Below are 7,285 nucleotides of genomic sequence, written 5' to 3' on the forward strand. Positions count from 1 at the left end.
AACAAATGATTGGAGAAATCAATGTGACTGCAGGCTTTTCTTTTTCAACCATAGATGGTAAACTACTACCATTGCTAAAGATCCACATTTCTTTATATCTCAAAGTAATATAGAAGTAGTGTTGCACTCTGCTATTTTGACTAGCTTGACATCCACTTTCCAAGATGGTGGGTGGTTTACTGCTGAACTCATTGTATTGTTCCACTGCATTTGTTCTCCCTGGCATTTGTTTGTTTTTAATTTTATTCCCAACTGCCAGTATTTTCTGTATTTAGCTCTGGAATCTATTAGGGTATAACTTCCTCTGAACATTTTAAAGTTGTGTTCCAAGCCAACAGAAATTTTAATGAACAGCCAATGTAAGTCAGATCCAGTATCCTTACCTGTGAAAAGAGCAAATTATATAAATTATCCTTTACAGTCAATTGCAAACATACACCTACAAATTATAAAGATTTACCTGCTCTGTTCCAAAAGCAAGAACAGTATTGTGTCAGGTAATTACGCTTAATATCAACAGATATATGTACAGATGTAATGAGTGGCTATCCCTCCTGTAATTCTATTATTTTGAAAGTGTTAAAGTTAGTATATAGAAATGTTTGAGTGACACAAAAACTGGTTGAGAGATAGTGGAAGCAATTCGTGAGAGAGAGGTATTAAGGGTGCAGCTTCTTACGAGTCATGTGGTACTGAGCTATTATTGAGCACGCTAAGCACACTTATAATTTCCTTTGGAGAAGTGTGACTGAATTGTGGAAACGAAAGATTTGCTTAATTGATGGCCTGACATTTCAACCAGATCAATGCAGCACATGACCCTCTGCTCCAATGCATCTTTTACTTCCCCAAAATAGCATTCTGCTATGCAACATCATCTTCACCAAGGTCTCACCTGACTGGAGGCCCACAATAGAGAGAACACAGACAACACTGTGATACAGCCCACTCTTATTTTTGGGGGGGCGGTGGAGGAAGGAATGGCATTAAATAGGAAATTAGAGATGCATGAATAAAGGAAAATCTGTAATTGAGTGATTTTAATTTGCTCACAGATTGGCCAAATCAAATTAGTAACAGATATATTTGAATCATTTGTTTTGTTGGAATTTTATTCTCAAAGGGAATTTTATTTGTAACAACTTAATAAATTCTTTAAATATTTGTCATTTGTCTATTCTCATGCATTTTAACTTGGTTTCTCAGTGCAGCGTAGCCCCAACTCTCTCCTCTTATCAATGTAGTTTGCTTTGTTCAGATTTACAAAATTAATTCCAAATTTAAATAAATCACCCTCGAACAATTTAAAATTCAATGACATTATGATAAATTTTTCCTAGGCATCTCTTTCACAACTCTTTCTCATTATACAATGTCTAATCTACTTCGGATCTACACTCTTGTACATTATTACTGACTTACTTGCAGTTTTTATTGTCTAATTGTGAGTGTTTAACGTTCACTAGCTTCAAATATTTCCTGGAAAGAGTAAATTAGCAGCTGTAATAAAAATGATTGCGATTATCTGCAATTCATTGGTAAGATTCTTTTACAATGCTTTACTTGTAATATTGATACAGTACAATGGTGGTATGATATAGGCTATAATATTGTAATGCTAATGTAGTGATGAAGTCATAAAATGAAAGCACAGAATGTAGTTATAGCAACAAGTTAAGAGTCTGAAATGTAATGGTGCAGTGACAGCAATAATGAGCATTAATAATGAAGAAAAAGTGAGAATAGGATAGCTGAAGTGTTAGCATTTTAGGCTACAACATATATGAGGGTGTAGTAATGGTGTATTGTGACAATGATAGCAGCATAGGATATTAAAACAGTGATGGAAATGTGTTGCTGGAAAAGCGCAGCAGGTCAGGCAGCATCCAGGGAACAGGAGAATCGACGTTTCGGGTCCTATTAAAACAGTGACAATAGCGATAGTGTTGCTGTACAAAAATAAAGCAGCCCTCCTATAAAGATGAAGTGATATCATAGGGTGCTGCAGTTGAGGAAGGTTTATAGGAAATGTGTGAATGTAACAGTAGTTAAGGGTGTAAAAGAATAATGATGGTATGGAGATGCAGTGTCAGTATGTGAGGCTGCAATGATTGTATGCAGTTTCTTAGAGCAGCATATTCGAGAATCAACCAGTGAGCACCTTTTATATTATGGTTGGTATTATGTAAAGAGACAGGATTAATGAATGATCTGAGTAAAGGCACTTGTAGGCACTGATGACTCCAATTTGAATGAATTTGAAATCCAGTTTGAAAGGGCGAAGAGTGGAACTGAGGTTAACTATGGGAATGGAAACTAAGTTAACTGAAGTGAATTGGCATGCAAGGTTAAGAGATGATGCAATGGAGAAACAGTGGCAGACAATTAAGGAAATACTTCAGAATATTCAGGATTAGTAGTTTCCTGCCATGAAAAGTTGAGAATACATTCATATCTACAGACTATGTGGAAAAAGGGAAGACATGGATCTGCTTGGACACTTTCTGATTGAATAGGATTTTTTAAGCAGGGTTTCTTGGAAAATGAAGTCAGCAGTGTAATGAGTGCAACTGGAACACAACATCTTACACTTACCTTTTAAAACAAGAAAAGCTTAGGTCTCGGCTATCTTCTTAAAATATCTTGAGGTTGTTTGGTCTGGTCCACAACAAATAATTAATTACCGGAAAGCCCAGTTTTAAGAAAGCTTATAGGGTCCTTTGTGCTGATGATTGTCCAGCAACTTCTTTCTGGGTTTGACTTCTGTTACAGACAGAGGAGGTCACACAAGTAAACCCCAGAGGCTGCAAGTTTCTCTGTCAAACTTTCCAAGAACTATATATAGTTTTGATATTTCTTTCTTATAAATCAGCTTTTCAAAAATTTGGATCCAGATTGATTTCAATCCAAAATAATCTTCCATTAGCTTATTCTATCAGCAATTGTACTTTGTTGACAAGAAATCTGGGAGAAGTCATAATTCTAACCTTTATTTGCAAATTTTTGGCCAGTAGGAATGTTTATCTTTCCTTTTTGATAAGGAACTGTCTCTGCAAGGCCTGTCTTTTGTGTTGTGTGTGTTCTAAGTTATACTTCTGGTGTTCGCACCTTGCTTTTAAGAATGAGTTTTGTTTTATAATATAGTGATTATATTTTGAGTTCTAAGGAAGTCTGATGAAAGTATCATTTAATCTGGATAGTAGTACAAAAGGCCATTTTCATCACTGTGACTCGTGGAGTATTGGGGCTTCATGACTGGCACATTGCTCTGTCATAGTTTTAACAGTAGGAAAATACCAAGGGCAGATCTTTGATCATTGTTAACTAATGAAGTTATAGAGTCATAGAGATGTACAGCATGGAAACAGACCCTTTGGTCCAGGCCGACCAGATATCCCAACCCAATCTAGTCCCACCTGTCAGCACCTGGCCCATATCCCTCCAAACCCTTCCTATTCATATAACCTTCCAAATGCCTTTTAAATGTCGCAATTGTACCAGCTTCCACCATTTCCTGTGGCAGCTCATTCTGTATACATACACCCTCTGCGTGAAAAGGTTGCCCTTTAGGTCTCTTTTATATCTTTTCCCCTCTCACCCCCAGGGAAAAGAGTTTGTCTATTTATCCTATCCATGCCCCTTATGATTTTATAAACCTTGATAAGGTCACCCCTCAGCCTCTGGGTTCTCCCTTTTAAAGAAAGGATTAGAGTTGAGAAAAATGTATACAACAGCACAAAGATGAGTGGCAGGTTAGATGATTTCACAGAATACAAAGAATGGCTGTGAATGATGAAAAGTTAATAAAAATTAAACTGAGAGGAAGCTAGCTAGAAAGGTAAAAATGAATAACGAGTTTCTGCCTATAAAATGGAAAAGAGTAAATAAGGTGTTAGTCCTCTAAAATGAGAATTAAGAGTTAATTGTAGATAATGAAATGAATAAAAATTTCTCTTATCTCTGTAGAGGATATGAAAGCATTCCAGTAATAGCTGTACATTAAGAAGTACAAGTGAGAGGAGTGTAGCAAAATTACAATAATGATAAGCAAAGTTTGAAGCAAATTTTGGAGCTGCAGGCTGACAAGGCTCTGAGTCCAGATGTACTTTATACTAGGGCCTTAAAAGAGATTGCCAAGCAAGTAGAAGATTCATTGATTATTTTCCAAAATTCTCTAGATGCAGGAAACGTTCCATCAGATTGGAAAATAGAAAATATAACCCTCCTATTCAAGAAGGAAAAGAAGGAAACTACAAGCCAATTAAGCTGACTTATGTCATGAGGACAGCGTTGGAGCTGATTATAAAAAGGTTATAGCCAGTTACTTAGGAAAAATCCAACTGGAGGAACTGCAGATGCTGAAGATCATAAGCAAAAGCAGAAATTGCTGGAAAAGCTCAGCACATCTGGCAGCATCTGTGGGGAGAAATCTGTTAATGTTTTGGGTTGAGTGATCATCAGAGGAAGTGGTGGAGGCTGACACAATTACAACATTTAAAAGGCATCTGGTCGGATATATGAATAGGAAGGGTTGAGAGGGATATTGGCCAAATGCTGGTAAATGGGACTAGGTCAAGTTTCAGACTTAAGCCCTTCATCAGGAATGTTATTGGGCAAGTAAGATCCCTGAATAAAATCTGGCTTGAAAATATTTTTTGACAAGTTGGTCTTTCACTGAAACACAAGCATGCAATACTGCAAATTTGGTTTTAGAAATAAAACTTTATTACATAAAGACAAAGAAAAATAATCCAAGCTACTTACATAACACCACTATGTGAAAGATTTTAAATTCATGGTAAAATGCAATCCTATCTATCCCATCAGTATCATTTTACAGTGCTCAAACAGCAGAGAGAGTTCAGTTCTGTATCACATTGGTTTAACAACTGTTTTCTTTCTAAACTCCCAGTCTTGAGACCCTTCAGTCCACTTCACCCAGGGCAACCAGACATCCCAATTCGACCTAGTCCCATTTCCAAGTTGGTCCGTATCCCTCGTAAACCCTTACTATTCATATACACATCCAGATCCCTTTTAGATGTTGTAATTGTACCAACCTCCAACCTTTCCTCTGAGGAGCTTCTGAGGGTCATTCAATCTGAGACGTTAATTTTTTGACATCCTTTCTCTTCATTAGTTACGCAAAGAAGCTTTCTCAAATCTGATTTTCTCAGTTTCAAATAACCCATTCAATGTTCTGGTCAAACACATCTGGTCTGGAACTTGCAAACTACTTTCAAACTAAACTTTTGAGGTAACCTATTTCATAAGATAATGAGACATGGGAGCAGAAATTAGGCCATTCAGCCCATCAAGTCTGCTCTGCCATTCAATCATGGTGGATACGTTTCTCAACCCCATTCTCCCCATAACCCTTGGTAGTCAAGAACCTATCTATCTCGATCTTAAATATACTCAATGACCTCACCTCCACAGCCTTCTCTGGCTGAATAAGTTTCTCCTCTCTGCTGTAAAAAGTCTTCCCATTAAGGCTATGCCCTCTGGCCCTAGTCATTCCTACCAATGGAAACCTCTTCCTAACATCTACTCTGACCAGGCCATTCAGTATTTTGTATGCTTCAATTAGATTACCCCTCTTTCTCCCCCCCATCCCCCGCCCAACCATCCTTCTAAACTCCATCAAATGCAGTAAAATAATCCAAGCTAGTTATACAGAATAACTAACAATTCTAAACTTCCTTCGAGAGAAACTGTGTCATACATCTAATTGCAAGGACCATTGTGAACTGAAACAGAAAAGTTTCCAAGCTGAATTTTTTTCCTGAAGCTAAAAATACATTCTTGTTACTTATAAATCAAAAGCAAGCTAATGTTCCTCAATGTTTACTCTGTTTGTAAAGCTTTCACATCACAAACAGGATTCCCATTATCAAACAAGGGGCTCCTTCTCTTGTATTGGTTTAAAAGAAAATCATGGCTCCAGAACCATCAAACCCCTGGCAAGTTAAACATTAAACACCTTCGTACACACATACCAAAACCCACATTCCACAAACTCAAATTCCAAACTCTCTCTTTACGTATATCTTACATTTAACATCACAAACCTCTGTGGAATCTGTGCTGCGACCTCAGCTTGTCACAATTTACAATAAACGTATTTACATGAGGGGACTGAAGGCATGTGAACTAAATTTGCAAATAATCCAAAGAAAGGGAGGAAAGTATGTTGTAAAGAATACATAGGAAGTTGTAGATGTATATAGATTGGTTGAGGAAGTGAAGAAAAGTGGCAGATAGAGTACAGTGTTGGAAACTTTCAAATTTTTAACTTTGGCATTAGAAATGAAAAAGCTAATATTACTCAAACAGAAAACAATTGCAGCATTTTGAAGTGCAGATTGATCATTTTTTCCTGATGCATGAGACACAAAACGTTAGTGTGCAGATACAACAAATAAGCAAGAAGTCTTTCTTCTGAGAGGAATTGAACATTAATGTAGGTATGTTATATTTCAATTAAGCAGAACTTTGATAGGACCACATTTTAAATGCTGTGTGCAGTTTTGGCCTTTTTATTTAAGGAAAGATGTAGTTACATTGGAGACAGTTTGGATGAGATTTTCTAGATTGATACCTGAAATGAACGGTTATCTAAGGAAAAGTTGAACAGACTGCTTCTTTTTCACTGGAGTTTAGATTGAAGTGAATCTGAACAGTCTTGACAAAGGTAATTATGGAAATTATATTTCCTCTTCTGGCTGCAGAGTGTGGTGACAGTGTGCAGAGACCAGAAAAAGCAGTGACAGTGAGACAGTGCAGAAACTGCATGAAGGTGACAGGAGATTGAGGGATAATATGACGGTGCAGTGTCAGGGAATATGGGTGTGGGGATAGTAAGTGTGTACAGTGACAGTGAGTTAGGGTGCAGGGGCAAAGTATGAGGACATCATGAGAGAGGGTGCACGGACAATAAGAGAGGGCATGGTGACACTGTACGGGAAGATTGTGAGGATGCAGCATTCGAGTTTGAGTAAAAGAAAGTGCAGTGTCAATGAGATAGGGTGTAGGGACTGTGGGTTCAGGACAGTGGGAAGGTTCCTGGGACAATTTGTGGGTGAAGGGACATTGACAGAGGGAGAACTGACACTGGGTAAGGGTACAATGACAGAGGGTACAGGGAGAGAAGGTAGTAACGATGAGACAGGGTGTAGGGACAGAGGGCACAGTAACAGTGAACCAGGGTGTGGGGACAGAAGGTACAGCAATACAGAGACAGTGCAGGGTCCGAGGGCACAGTAATAGTGAGAGAGGGTGTGGG

The sequence above is a fragment of the Chiloscyllium plagiosum genome, chromosome 15 (genome assembly GCF_004010195.1).
Source record: "Chiloscyllium plagiosum isolate BGI_BamShark_2017 chromosome 15, ASM401019v2, whole genome shotgun sequence".
NCBI lineage: Eukaryota > Metazoa > Chordata > Chondrichthyes > Orectolobiformes > Hemiscylliidae > Chiloscyllium > Chiloscyllium plagiosum.